Source organism: Gorilla gorilla, chromosome 1 (genome assembly GCF_029281585.2).
Source record: "Gorilla gorilla gorilla isolate KB3781 chromosome 1, NHGRI_mGorGor1-v2.1_pri, whole genome shotgun sequence".
NCBI lineage: Eukaryota > Metazoa > Chordata > Mammalia > Primates > Hominidae > Gorilla > Gorilla gorilla.
The window spans coordinates 107,076,884-107,092,697 of record NC_073224.2 but is presented as its reverse complement, the minus strand read 5'-3'; the positions used below and the strand labels follow the sequence as shown (position 1 = coordinate 107,092,697).

General features: G+C 41.7%; 1 non-coding gene across 1 annotated transcript; it reads right to left on the bottom strand.

Moving 5' to 3' along the window:
* Positions 1–2,077: 2,077 nt before the first annotated feature.
* On the bottom strand, positions 2,078–2,151 carry TRNAN-GUU (transfer RNA asparagine (anticodon GUU)). The gene has a single exon. It is a non-coding gene; the product is annotated as a tRNA-Asn (tRNA).
* Between the last annotated feature and the right edge of the window lie 13,663 nt (positions 2,152–15,814).

The following is a 15,814-nucleotide window of genomic DNA, read 5'->3' as shown; positions in this document are numbered from 1 at the left end:
TCCTTGTTAACCACTATCCCCAGATGTTCATTTCATAAAATCAAAAACAGAATTCCATGTGGATCATGGAAAAATATAGTTGACAATGTACAAATGAGAGAGAGAAAAAATACTTGTCTAAGAATTACATTTAGTGTCTAAAAGCCAAATAGCTCAATTTCTGTTCATGAGATTCAACAGATGAACTGAGGGAATATATGCCAATAGCTCTGAGATTACAGGTCCGCATGGGATGCCCATAAGGTGCAGGATTCTATTAGCTAAGATTATATGTCTCAGGTGGGCAAATCTTTGTGGACATAGCAAGAAAAAAGAAAAACTGTCAAGGAATAATATAGAGACAGTGTGATGGTTAATTTTATGTGTTAACTTGGCTAGACCACAGTGCCCAGGTATGTGGTCAAATATAATTCTGGAGGTTTCTGAGAAAGGGTATTTTGGATGAGAGTAACATTTGCATTAGTAGACTTTGAGTAGAGCAGGTTGCCCCATGTCATGTGGGTGGACCTCATCCAATCAGTTGAAGGCCTGAATGGAATGAGATTGACCTTCCTGGAAGAAGAGGAAATTCTACCAACAAAATATCTTAGGACTCAAATAACAACTCTTCCCTGGGTCTCCAGCCTGCCTGCCTTGAACTTTCACAATCATGTGAGCTAATTCCTTAAAATAAATCAATAAAAATAGATGATAGATGGAAGATTCTGTTTCTCTGGAGAACCTTGACTAATACAGATAGCATACTAATTCACCCTTGCCATTTATAGAGGAAAGAGTGGAGTAATAAATATCAGAAACCAATAACATTTTTCCTCCTTTGTGTAAGCTGCTTGGCACAAAGCTATTAAAGAGGTGACTCTAGCCTGGTCTTCTCCAGACCTGGTCACCACAGAAACAAATTATAGCTATATAAAATATCTTGGAAGTTTAGCTGAAGAGATGAGGAGATACTCTACTGCTCAATGTGCGCCATGTCATCTGTTGTACCTCCCCTTAGTTAAGTCAGGAGGGCAACACTCCCTTTATTTTTTATTTTATTTTGTATGTATGTGTGTGTGAGATGGAGTCTCGCTCTGTGGCCCAGGCTGGAGTACAGTGGCGTGATCTTGGCTCACTGCAACCCTGCTTCCCAGGTCCAAGTGATTCTTGTGCTTCAGCCTCCCGAGTAGCTAAGATTACAGGCACAGGCCACCACCTGTGGTAATTTTTGTGTTTTTAGTAGATATGGGGCTTCGCTATTTTGGCCAGGCTGGTCTCGAACTCCTGACCTCAGGGGATCCGCCCACCTCGGCCTTCCAAAGTGCTGGGATTACAGGTGTGAGCCACAGCTCTCGGCCCCTCTATTTATCAGACAGATGTATAGAAAGTTTATTGTGCTAGCAAGAGTATGAAGAAAAGGATTCTCTGAGTTGAAAAAACAAATTGGAATATAAATTGGTACCACTTCTATGGAAGGCGAATTTACAGGGCTTATTAATTAAAATAAAAAATGTGTACTGTAACCACTGTGATACAGCAGTTGCGCTTCCAGAACTCTACCCTATAGAAATCTGTGTACAAATAGCAAAAGATATTTGTACAAGAATGATGACTGCAGCATTATTTGTAATCGTAAAATCATGGAACAAACTTAATTTAAAAAACAACATGTAAAGGGTTAGATGATGGAATAAACAAAAGAAGAAATGCCTTCATCAAAAATAATGCAGAGGATAATAATAATCTTGAGTCTACTGATAACATTATTGATCGAGCAATTATTAAATCTAGGCACATCCTGCAAATGCGGTATTATTACCATCCTCATATTACAGTTGAAAAAATATTGAGGTACAAATAGCTTGTCAATAGCCCAAAGCCACAAAGAGAAGCAAGATTTCACCCAGAACCCGTGAACAGATCACACAAAGTTTCTCTTGTTCCCTGGTCCAAGGAACTTCTGTACCTTCCAACTACATTTCTTTCCAGCAGAGACCTTCTTGGAGGATGAGAAGCAGCCACTAGTTGACAGGAAGGGAAGTGAGGCATGTAGTCTTCAAGGGAGCAGACCACCGTGGGAGTTATAAAAGATCAGCGACGCCTCTGGGTGGGTTCGAACCACCAACCTTTTGGTTAACAACCAAACGCGCTAGCCGATTGCGCCACAGAGACATGACTGAGATCCTAATTTCGTTCTAAAAGAGAGTAAGCTGTCACTAAACGCTAGCTAGCACCATCCGCCTTTTGCAAAATGACTGGGTAATCTCCAAAGCCTCGGAAAGCCGGAGCAGTCAGAGCGACGAATCTACTTGTTTGTCAAGTTTGAAACCTGTGCATTGAGTGATTCCGAAACGCCCCGCACCCCGCCTTGCCCCGTCACCTGCCACAGAAGCCGGCGCTTCCGGAGATGCCGGGATCGCGACTCCTGTTAGAGCGACTTGGGCCCCAGGGAAGCTGAAACGCCCAGGGCGCTCAATTAGGACTTGTTGAATTAATAATACATTTGAGAGACAGAATATACAATCGAACAATGGCCGGACTATACGTAAAAATATAACTCTGATCCACAACCTGGGGCCACCTGCTCAAGAAATCAACTTCCTTATCTACGAATAAACAACCGGGGAAGCCAGCCTGCTATTATATAAGTCAGACTCACAGGGAGCCAGGCAGTTATCTGTAGTAACAAACAATAACATCCATAACAATCGGCTCCAAATGGCAAGAGCTTGGTTAGTAACTGACACTTTCCCTAATTTATGTTCCCACTTGCAACTTAGGACCAACCAGGGAAAGCCAAATATGCACCCCTAAGCAAGCACACTGGATGTCCCCCTTCTAGTTAGCCCACAGGCAGCTTCCCCACAGCAGCAGTCTCCAATCAGGGCACACCTGAAGCCTTCCCTTTCCTCAGCTATAAAGCTGTCCCACTCCTCTACCTGCCTTCTAAGCTCTGTCAAAATGCAAGTGCCGGTGGCTGATGCCGGTGGCTGACTCCCTTGCGTCAGAATAAATAACCATTGCTTTTTTCATTTGATGGGCCTTCGTTTTCACACTTTGTCATCTTTAAGCTTTTAGCCCTTTGAAGGATTCTGAGACTGGAAAATAAATGAAAGGATTTTTCAAAGGGGGAAGTTCTTTTTTTAAAGGCTTTATTCCGGTCTTACGTCTTTTGGGGTCAGTGGGCAAGATCAGGAAAGGGCAGGGACCAAAGGAGACATGAAGAGGGAAACAGCAGGGACAATGACACCTCCCAGGAGACTTGTGCAGAGGCAAAGGCTGGATCCTGAGAGATGAGAATTGTTTTTGTCATGTATTTGAATGGGAAGAAATAGAAAAAGGACATGAAAGAGAAAAAACGCAAGAACTTGTAGCTATCCAAGAACAAAACAGGAAAATATCGTGGATATTTTTGCATCAAAAATATTAAAAGCAGCCCACTGGCAACCCCAGGTTTATGGTGCACCACGATGATATAATAGTTAGTACTCTTCATTGTGACCGAAGCAACCTTGGCTGGAATTGGAGCCACAGTAGCATCTGGCTTCCTTCTTGGCAAGATTTGGTATGTGTTACAGTTTCACTTTTTAAATCCCCTTACCAACTGCACCCAGTAGCTGTGGTCAGAGAGCAGAGTTTACTGTGTCTCCCTGTGACGCAGTCAGGACAAGAGAAGGAAACCCCCACAGTGCACTAACCTACGGCAGAATCTTTGGGGAAGGTTAGAAGGGACCATGTGTCTGAGCATGTGCAGGAACCATCTCAAAAGGTAAAGCCCTGACTCTTCAGGAGCCTTGTCTGTAGCTTCAACTGACGTAATGGTGTGGTAATAACCATTTTTCTGGCTGAGATATTTCAAAGGTCAGTAAGGCCTTTTTAGATGCAATGACAATGAGCTTTCTATGAGTTCTCATTCAACAGGGTATTTTACAATAAAATCTGATCATATAAAACCCAATAAATGTAATAGAACCTAAACTTGATGCCATCCTCCACCTCCCCCACCTAATTATTTGGCGGGGGAATGGGAGCGCTAATAGTACATTATTGAAGTATAATTCACATAGAGTAACATGCACAAATCTTAAGGGCATAGAAACGTAACCATCGCCTAGATCAAGTTATAGAAAATTTCCATCAGCCCAGAAAGGTCAATAACCTCCTTTAGATTCCCATCCACCTTCCTTTCACTTAGACAAACCATTCTGATTTCTATCTTCACAGACGAATGTTGACTGTTTCTGAAATTCACATAAATGAATATACTTTTTTGTGTCTGACTCCTAATTTCCTGCAGCATAATGTTTTTGAGATGCATCCATGTTTTTAGTATATTATTTTGGTGTTATTGATGACTGTTATTTCTGTGTGGATGACTGGGTTATTTCCAATTCTGGCTCTCATGAACAAAGCTGCTATATTCTAGTACAATTCTTTTTGTAGACATATGCACCCAATTTTCTTCAGTTTATACCTGGAAGTGGAGTTGCTAGGTCATGGAGTAGGTCTAAATTTAACTTTATTATAAACTGCCAAACAGTTGTCCAAAATGGTTGTGCTATTTTACCTCCTCACCAGCAACGAGAGTATAGTTACTCCACATTCTTGTCAGTACTTCTTGTCTTTCAAATTTCTTCTATTCAAGCTGTTAAAATACCTTAAACTGAGTAGCTTACAAACAACAGAAATTTATTTCTCACAGTTCTAGAGGCTGGGAAATCCAGGTTCAAGGTGCCAGCAGACTCTGTGTCTGATGAGGGCTCACTCTCTGGTTCATAGGCTGTGCCTTCTCCATGTGTCCTCACATGGTGGAAGGGCAAACAAGCTCCCTCCAGCCTCTTTTATAAAGATACTAATCCTATGCATGAAGGCAGAGTCCTCATGATCTGATCAGCTTCCAAGGGCCTAAACCTCCTATTACCACCAACTTGGGGATTAGGAGTTCAACAAATAAATTTAGTGGGGGGAGGCAGACACACAAACATTCAGACCATAGCAGTGCATAAAGGTAGCTCATCACTGAAGTTTTAATTTGTGTTTCCCTAACGAGTAATGATTTTGAACATTTTTTCTTATGTCTTTTGGCCATTTAGAAATTTTGTGTGTGTGAAGAAAGCCTATTCATGTATTTTGCTCATTTTTAAATGGCTTGGCTTTTATTATTAATGTCTAAAAGTTCTCTCTAAATATTCAATATTTGAGTTATTTTTCAAATAAGCATACTGCAAATATCTTCTCCCAGTCTTAACAAGGCTTGCCTTCTTTCTTGTGATAATTTTTTGATAAGCAGTTTTTAATTTTGATGAAATCCAATTTTCTTATTTTTTGTGACCTCTAAGACATCTTTCCTACCCTATGATTGTGAATATATTTTCCTACATTTTCTTCCAGAAACGTGTTTTTATTTTTATTTTTAAATCTATAACTCTTCTTAATTTCATCTCCTGATCTCAGCACAATGCTTAACCACTATAAAATCCACAACTTGCAGACCAACAGTTCAATCTCCCAGAAACTTGTATAACTCTTGATGTAACAACATTTACAGTAGTTTCCTGCTGTGCTCTTTGACAACTATAGATCCCTGCGCTTCCACCCCACCGCCCCCTTGCCTTCTCCCTTCTCTCTCCTCTTTTCACCCCTACAAGGTGAGAAAACCATAAAGACCTAAAACTGAGGAGAAGAAAGACCTGGTCTAATCTGTGCTCAAGATATTAGAGCACAAGAAGAAGAAAGACTGGGTCTGATCTGTGCTCAAACCACACCTGTATTCTGGTTTGTAAGTCTAGTTCTGCCCCTGTGTGGCATTGGATAAATAACTTAAACTTTATGTGCCTCAATCTTTCTTCTGTAAAATGGGGCTAATAAGAGTAGTCTTAGGCCAGGCGTGGTGGCTCATGCCTATAATCCCAGCACTTTGGGAGGCCGAAGCAGGCAGATCACTTGAAGTCAGGAGTTCAAGATGAGCCTGACCAACATGGTGAAACCCCATCTCTACTAAAAATACCAAAATTAGCTGGGCGTGGTGGCAGGCACCTGTAATCTCAACTACTCAGGAAGCTGAGGCAGGAGAATTGCTTGAACCTGGGAGGCGGAGGTTGCAGTGAGCTGAGATCACACCACTGCACTCCAGCCTGGGCAACAGAGCAAGACTCCATCTCAAAAAAAAAAGAAAAAAAAAAAAGAAAAGAAAAAGTAGTCTATTTCATTTTGCCATTGTTAGCTGTGTCTAGATATGGTTGACGATTAATTAGTAATCAATCAGAATGATCTTCCTCATTGTCATTTTCCTCTGCATTATTTTTGAAAGCAACTATGCTGATGTTTTGCATCTTAAATTAGTTTTTCTTCTAAGAATTCCAGTAGATGGACTCATGGAGTATGCCCACTGTTATGTCCAGTTCTTTCTTTCTGCATAAAGTCTCTGAGTTTTATTCACATTGTTGAGTATATCAGATGTTCATTCCTTTTTATTGCTGAGTAGTATTCCATTGAATGAATATACCACAGTTTATTTACCAGTGTCCTGATAATAGACACTTAGATTGTTTGTAGTTTTGGGTATGTGAATAAAGCTGCTATGAACGTTCTTGTTATAATTTGTGTGTGTGTGTGTGTGTGTGTGTGTGTGTGTGTACATATGTTTTAAAGTCTCTTGGAAGAATATCTAGGTGAAGAATTGCTAGGAAAAAAATGTTTATGTTTAAATGTATAGAAGACTGTCAAACCAAAGTGATTATAACATTTTACATTCCCTCTAAAAATGTATGAGTTCTGGATGTTCCACATCTTCACCAAGATTTGGTGTTTTCTGACTTTATAATTTTGCCATGCTAAAATGGCGGAGTGGTATCTCAATCTTGTTTAAGTCTATTTCTCTCACAACTAATGATATTGAGCACTCTTTTATGAACTGACTGGCCACTAGTATATTTTCCTCTCTGAAATGTCTGTTTAAGCTTTTGCCCATTTTTAAAAACGGGTGTTTCCATTTCTAATACTGAATTGTAGGAGCTAATTATATACTCTGGATACAGGTTCTTGGTCAAATATGTGTTGTGAATATTTTCTCCTCGTCCGTGGCTTGCCTTTTCAGTTACTTAATGGTGTCTTTGGATGAAAAGACATATTTCATATCAACAAAGCCTAATTTATCATTTTTCTGTTTTACTTATTTCTCTGTGTAATATTTAGAAAATATTTGCTTTCTGCCAAGTCTTAAAGACATTTTCATGCATTTTCTTCTAAAACTTCATAGTTTGTATGGTTTGTTCTGTGATCCAACTCAAATTAGCTTTTGTGTATGTTGTGAGGTAGGGATTGAGATTTTTTTCCTCACTAGTAGATATCTAGTTGGTCCAGCACTACTCTTTGAAATGACACTTCTTCCCCATTGTATTGCTTTAGTGCCTTTTTTGAAAAAAAAAATCAATTGGCCATATAACAAGGATCTGTTTTAGGTGTCTCACTTCAGTTTCATTTATCAATATGTGTATCCTTTTGCCACATTCACACTGTTTTGTTTATAGTAATAAACAGCTTAATAGTAAGTCCTCTAGGTTTGACAGCTCAATAAACCTGAAATGTGTACATCCTATGGTGCCACCATGAAAATCAAGACATGCTGTCACTTAATCTCTCTCATTTCACTAGAGGACACATGCTCTCATAAATAATGGTTGACCCCTTAGCCAAAGATCCTCTATTGTACCCTCTGGAGAAAATAAATCTCTAGTTACCTTAAGAGCTGATCTGGAGGTAAAATGTCTGCAACATTCAGCAATGAATTTAGATTTTCTTTGAAAAAAAGTTCATTTTCAAGGTGGTTTTTTTTTTTTTTTTTTTTTTTTTTGGCCAAAGAATTTCTTTTTTTTCTGTTACTTAGTAGCATGAAGTACAATGTTTGGTTTGCAATTTCTGTTCTTTGTAAGAAGAAAAACTTTAGTGGAAACAACCAGTACTTAAAGACCATTTTATGAGGCTGTCATTTACATATTATCTCTTTTGCTGTTTTTGTTAAAATGATATAAGGTGGGCTTTATATGCTCTCTGTATATCCTTTGGAATGTGTATTTAAATTAAAAACTTAAAATTAAAATATTCATCCTAGACTCAGGTTAAGTTCCACCAACAGTACACTTAAAATAGGATGAGCCCAACCTAAGCGTACAACCTACCTGCTTCAAGTGTGTAGTTGGTGTGTGTGATACATTCTCAACAGTATTTGTGTTCCCTGGTGTAGTGATTTTCGTGTTCCTCCCACCCTTGAAAGTCCTCGACTTAAAACCCATCTAGAACATTTCCTTTGCTAAGACTTTAAAGTATTCTTTCTTCAAGTTAAGGGCAGTTTTTAAATAGTTATCAGTTGCATTCTTGGAATTCACAGAAAGCTTGGGGAGAAACAATCCAACGGCACAAGTTCAAGTGCCCAACGGGGTGGAGAAGGGACTGCATACTCACTGGTTGCCAGGCCGAGGTTGTCCGCCTTGCCTGCTTTGGCTGAGACTGGAGACGGAAACTCCATTCAACAGCGACTGGAGGACTGAAACAGGGCGCAAGAGGGCGGCTGCCCTTCACCTACCGGTCCCTGCCTGCCTTGGCGCCTTCGGAGTTCGGACTGACCCGGGATGTTGCTGGAGCCGGCAAGAACTGCAAACTCACCGCGCGCGTCCCTGCACACCCGCACCTGCGCCTCGAGAACTCCTGGCCAGTTGAATACCCGGTCCCCCGCCGAGCTTCGCTGCAGGTCACAGGAAAGGGGTGCAGGGTTGCGTACCCGGCGGGAGAAGCCGCGCGGAGAGGACCAGGTGCTGCTACTGGCCTCCGAGAAGACAGGCCTAGAGTAGCTGATTTTGACCTGCAGGGCCGAAGTCTAACGGCGGCCTAAAACCCTAACGTCTGGGCGAGCCGCGGGTAGCGATCTCTATGCCTTGCTTGTCGTTTGCCAAAATTCAGACCAAGAAAGAGAATAGTTATGTGGATCAAAGTCTGCAATTAACCAAAAAAGAAACATGATCCTGTGTTAGCTTACTTAGGAAAAAAGGAAGAAGGAAGGAAGGGAGGAAAGGATGGAGGGAGGGAAGAAAGATGAAAAAATCAACCAAAAAAAGAACATGATTTCCTAACTAATCGGATGTGGGTCATGAGAGAAAGACCTGCGTCGAGTTTTTGGCCTGAACGTGTGGAGGGTGGAATTGCCATTAACTAACGTGGGAAAAGGCAGGTGTAGTACGTTGCAGAGAAAATATCCGGAATTCCGTTCAGGGCCCTGGGGTCTTCCTTGAAAGAGTTTTCCATCCAGGCCGTCTCGGTTTCCGCATCCGTCTGAGTCGTTTATGATGTCGGGAATGCAGGAATCTGAGTCCTTTATGATGTTGAGGGTGCCACGGTCTCACCCCGGGCGCCTCCCCGCTCCAGCCTCCTCCCGGAAACCTGGTGCGCTCTGGCCCCGCCGACCAGCGACAGTCTCTCCACGCGCTGCCGCCCAGCAAAGGCGCATCTTGAGGTCGGTGGTGAGGTGCGGCCGGGACGCTGCAACTCGCTCCGGGACTTGTAAACCTGGCAGGTGTTCCAGGAACGCCACTGGCTGGAAGGAAAGGAGAGCTCTGCACGTCGCGTGTGGGCTCGCAACTTGGAGAAAACAGGGAGAGGACAGCCTTTTGGGACTATTCCTTGGATGGGCTGGTGGCACCAGGAAGGGTAGATGGAGCTTTCTAGAGGTCAATGTCAGCGTAATTTCTGCTGAAACAATTGAAGGAGGAAAAAAAAAAGTATGTGCTTTGTGGTTCCCTGGTAGTCTAGTGGCTAAGGTTTGGCGCTTTCACCGCCGGGACTGGTTGATTCCAGATCAGGGGACTGGGTCTCGGCCTCACTGTGAGGTATTGTTCTTTCCTGTGTTTGCCATCTACCACCGCTGTGGCTCAATTATTCCAAGACTGCTGGAGAAATGGAATTAATGTCGATCCTAAAATTTAAGCTATTTATCTAGGATAAATTCCAAATAGTGGAACTGCTAGGTGAAATTTATTGTGAATTTAAGATTCCGATGTATACAGCCCTACAAAGTATAAGCACCAATTACATTCCCCAAAGTGTGTGAGACTGCGTCTTTTCCCCAGAATTTAAAACCAACGCTAGAAATTATCAGTCTTTTAGAGATAATTTTAAGCTTATTTATCATCAAAGGATTTCTTCGTAGTCAATTTCCCCTTAGACTATAAATCCGCAAGAGATGGCAAAGCTGGAAGAACTGCCTAGAATTTCAGCAAACTTGAATTCAATAGTCTCTCTGTTCTTTCCTGTTTTGGCATCTACCCTTTTCTTCCAGTTAAGATTGGACACAATAGAAAAATAATTAATAAATGTAATAAAAATGTAAGCCTGGACGTTTTGCTCACAGTGTTCTCACTGGGTCTAAATTTTGTGAATGTGGTTCCTTGGATAGTCTCATGGGTATGCTTGAGACTTTAGGCCCTTGGGACACCTGGTGCACAGAAGGGTCCCAAAACCCATCTTTGGAAGTGTTGGCAGAGTAAATAGGCACCAGTAATAAAGGCAACGGCGCCTGAAGACCTAAGGCTGGTTTAAACCAAAGCAGATTTTTCAAAACCAGAGAGGGCTTGTGTTCATAATTTAATAATTTAATTTTTATTTTGATGAAATTTAAATTTGATTTAAATTTTCATAATTTAATTTTCATTTTGATGGCCACTTTATTTTGACAAAGACACTAGTGGAGGAAAGTCTCTTTATTGGATCATCAATTTCCCTATAAATCTTTGTCTCAGAAAAATTTAATAATAATTTCATAATAAATTATAATAAATAATGTTTCACATCTTACATTATTCACTTTTGATTTAGTTGGCTTGTGCTGTCAATATGTTGCCCACTGTATAACACTACCTGATGAATTACATTCAACTATGTATTACTATGTATTACTACATATACACACTCACGTATACATGTGTATATACATATACACGTATACGTGTGTGTATATATATATATAACCATATGTAATTTCAAAAGGTAAATTAAATATAATGGGACAGTGTTGGTAACCTCTTAGATAGTGTAGGGCTAAGATAGCTGAATTTATGGCATGGTGTTGTATACTTCAGATATCTATGCTGTAATATTAAAATGGCATTTCCTTGGCCCACTAAATTGTCCATTTCCTGGCCCAATATGATACACGAAAGGAGTGAAAATGGGAAGAAAATAGCCTTTTGAAGGACTTGCCTAATAAACTTCTCCCTTAGCATTGCTTGGAGTGACATCAGAAAATTGGAATGAAGTAATTGTGTAAAAAAGACAAATTCTCTGCTGTCTTTCTCCCCCAATCCTTAATAAACAAAGGAGGAAACCTAGACTCAGGTTAGGTTTTCTCTTCTTATTCTTTACATACCAGAACAAGTACTGAGCTTGTTTGTTACTATATGGGGACTTAGTATATTGTACAAACGGGTGTGGCTATTACTGTCCCTTTTCTACCAGAGCATCAAAACTGGTAACTTGACTGGTGTTAAGGGGAGCTTCTAACCTTGAATTCCCACTCCATGTGACTTCTTTCTGGTTCTCTCTTCTCAGAGAATTTGCAGCCATCAGATTCATTTGGAGAAGTTTGATAAAGGTTACTTTACGCTTAGACAGAAGAAAAAACCCTAAGGTCTTGAACTGAGCCTTATCCTCTGATACAGTTTACTGGAATTCCCTCCACTGTGGCACAAGCCCTGCCGTAAATTGTGATTATCTATACCTTGTCAGTTTTATCTATGTATATATCTTTTACAGTAATCCCCACATCCACCAGAGAACCTAGGTTATTGGCAGAATGAGGTTTGGGAATTCTGGTCCTCTGCCCAGACACTATCAGTTAGTACTCTGATTCCACCATTTTTGAAATTATATACAACAAATTTTAAGTATTGTTTATTTTGGAGAGTTCAGGTTAAAGGAAATGAAGACTATTATTCAGTATTATTTCTGTAATTTTGTAATTTTAACCATAACATAGGTTTCTTATCAAAACGTATGGAAGCCAGAAAGCAGTGAAGCAACAATATTTTCTCCAAAACAAACAGGCCAAACTTTGGCAGGAGTGACAAATCTGGCATGCAATGGTGGCTTCTATATCAGAAATCAAGTCTTTTACTTTGTGAGAGGCAGGAGTTTTTAGTTTTTTGTCTTCTTTTTGGCTGCCAGAGGAATTGAACATTGTGAATTCATTGGCATAGTCCCAAGAAACTTTACTTGGCAAGCAAGCTATTGATTTTGGCGGGGGTGGGATGGTGTTTATCAGTCACCCCTACTAGCAGAGATGTGATAACACTGCAGTCAGAGTAGTTGAGTTTTAAAATTTTGACTTGCCAACCAACAGAACATTATTTATATGGTAAAACTTAGACATCAGAGGCTACAGGCACTCAGGCTAAATTCTGACCCATTCATTGGTGACAAATGTTGAGGGATTTTTGCCCCATTAGCCCTTTTTTTACTCATGATGGTACTCTGAACAGAAGAATCTCCTCTAACAATTTTAAGACCATTCATTGTATAAGCATGTAAATCATCAATCTCAATGACACATTTTCACAACTATACACTGAATTGGCTCAGAGGCTTCACTCATAACTTTAACTTTTTTTTCCCCTTTCACTACAAGTTTTACCCAAACTCTGTCAGTTGAATTCACACTCTACAGGAACACATATCAAGAAGTTTAACACATGCACTTTAGTTACAGCAGCACCTGCCAGGAGAATATCTTACCTCCTTGACTGAGAGTTCAAGGAGTGCAGGGAGATGTGACCAGCCATCAGGAAGCAGTAGAGAGACTTCTTTCCTTAAAGTACCTGAGTCAGGTTGAGGGGAAGAGAAGAATTAGGAGCACAAAGAGAGCAGGCACACAACAGGAAGCACAACTCTGCAATTGCTTTTGGTTTTAAGAGGCTGTCCATTCAGTTTTTTGGGTTTGTTTTTTTTTTCCTTTTTTTGAAACGGAGTTGCCCAGGCTGGAGTGCAGTGGCATGATCTCAGCTCACTAGAACCTCCACCTCCTGGGTTCAAGCAATTCTCCTGCCTCAGCCTCCCGAGTAGCTAAGATTACAGGCCCCTGCCATGATGCCTGGCTAATTTTTCTATTTTTAGTAGAGATGAGGTTTAACCATGTTGGCCAAGCTGGTCTCGAACCCCTGACCTCAGGTTATGCACCTGCCTCGGCCTCCCAAAGTGCTAGGATTACAGGCATGAGCCACCATGCCCAGCCTGTCCATTCAGTTTCAATGAACTTTAAACAACAAATGCCATTTGGGTGGCTGGTTTCAGTCTTCCCTGTCAATGCTCAGCCTCCAAATATTCACTAACACATAGAACAATAGGAGGACTGTTACTCTCCTCTCACACCTACTACGTGGGAGAGAACATCTATTACCAGATCCTGGAGGCCCTTCTCAAGCCGCCTAACCTGGCCCCATGTGGTTCTTTCTGTTTTTTCTCCTAGAAGGCATTGTGACCTTACTGGTCCCATGTTGGGCATCAAATCTGTGAATGGCTCACACTTGGACTTACGCACACAGCATAAGTAATAGGGGATATCTATGCATAAGAAAGATTAGTATGTTGTCAGCTCCCCACATCCATAATTCCACAGCATGACACCAAACTGGAGTTACTAGATGACAACCCAAGTGGTGGGTTGCTCTGTCAAGAAGGGGCCAATTTTATATTGCAGCTAGGCAGTTACAGTCTGTAGCTGTACCACTGAGGGGATCGGGGCAAGATGGAAATTTCCATGGCTTACCAGAAACAGGTGAGAAACTGCCTGCTGGTAGCCTGCTGCAAGACAAGGAGGCCCCCAAAAGAGATGAGTAAGAAATAGTCTTATGATAATGCCTCACAAGACTACTTCCCTTACCATGGTCCAGGAGGGCATTTGGTCAAGGTCTGAGTCATTGTATGGTTGAGCCTTGCCTATGTAAAGTTTAAGCAAAGCCATTCCCTTGTACCTTGTACCTTGAAGAGAGTTTCATTGGATATAATATCCTTAATTTGCACTTTCTTCTTTTTAATGAGTAAATTGCATTTTATTTTATTTTATTTTATTTTATTTTATTTTATTTTATTTTATTTTTTGAGATGGAGTCTCACTCTGTCACCCAGGCTGGAGTGCAGTGGCACTATCTCGGCTCACTGCAAGCTCCACCTCCCAGGTTCATGCCCTTCTCCTGCCTCAGCCTCCGGAGTAGCTGGGACTACAGGCACCCGCCACCATGCCTGGCTAATTTTTTGTATTTTTAGTAGAGACGGGGTTTCACCATGTTAGCCAGGATGGTCTCAAACTCCTGACCTCATAATCCACCCAAGGAGTCTCTCTCCCTCCTTGTGTTCTGGTCTGTGAATGGCTCACACTTGAACTTAGTGTAGGCTCCTAGTGGGAGGAGCAGGGGTGGCGAAAATCCTCATCATATGGATAAACATAACCCAAACCTCTAGAGGTTTCATAATTTTCCTCTTGCTTCTAAAAACATAGTCATGTCTTATGGGGTGTTATGTACTTTATATCTTAACATTTTCCACTTGCTGCTTCTTGGTTTGAGGGGAGAAATGCCAGCATGTGGCAAATGGAGAATAAGACTGATGGAAGCCTCAGGGCAAGGCCTTCACTTCCCAGTGACACTGTTCCCAATTCCCTCTAGCATGAGCTGAGCCTCCTCAGGCTGTGGTTGTGCAGCAGACAGGGTGTGAGGAAACCCTGCTCAGCCCTGGTTACCCAGGATGGCACTGAGTTCTAAAACGCAAAGTTTATGTGGTGAGGGGCCTGGCTGAAGACCTGGTGTGGTACTTTTGTGAGCAGTGGCACCATTTGAGGCTGGGTAGGAGAGAGGTGCAGGGCCTAGCTCCCCAAAAGACCAACAGATAAACTGGGGCAGAGAGAGAGATTCCAGTGTAACCGGGAAGGCTGCAGATCATAACAACTATGGCTGCTGATTTGGCATCAAAGATGTGGCATTGTCAAAGCCACAATTGTTGAGAATGGCACCAACATGCTGCAGCTGGAGAGAGTGGGTGACCAACATTTTGAAGTGGCATAGTTGTCTGGGGTAAATACCCAAGGTTTGTTGCCTCACACCAAGGGAACTGAGGATGTGGACACACAAGAAGTGGGTTTAGGAGTGGAGATTTACTAGGCAAAAGAAAGAGAAAGGAAAATAGCTCTCTCTCCTGAGAGAGAGAGGGTTGCCAGAGTGGAACTTCTGGTTTTGTGGTGAAGTGCACAGGGTTTTATAGGCTGGCTTGAGGAGGCAGTGTCTGATTCACATAGGGCCCAAAGATTGGTTGGACCAGGTGTGACATTTACATAGCGCTGGAAGAAGCTGGCCACCCAACCCTAATCTTCTTCTTATGCAAATGGGTTTTCTACTTTACTCACGCCATGTTGTCTGCTCCTTACTGTACACGTGGTTAGAAAAGAAAAGGGAAGATGGAGCCACCATGTTGAACATGCCTACCCCCCAGGTAGCCTTGTCCTATTGGCACAGCCGCCAGCATTCACCTGTGCAAGCTTCCAGCTTGCTTATCTATGTCTGCAGCTCCATTTTACAGGCTGCTCTTTGTTAGAAAAGAAATTATTTGGGGGCTGCTTTTCATTAAAAGGGAACCTTACCAAGGACTTCCTTACCCTAAAGCCTAAATAATTTCTTTTTAACTCCTATATCAATTTGTTTGAAGAACAGATGACACTTTGAATGGCCCAGCCCACAGCCCAGAATCTCAAGGGAAGACCTTGAATTCAAGGCAGACAATGTCTCCCGTAAAATCACCTAGGCAC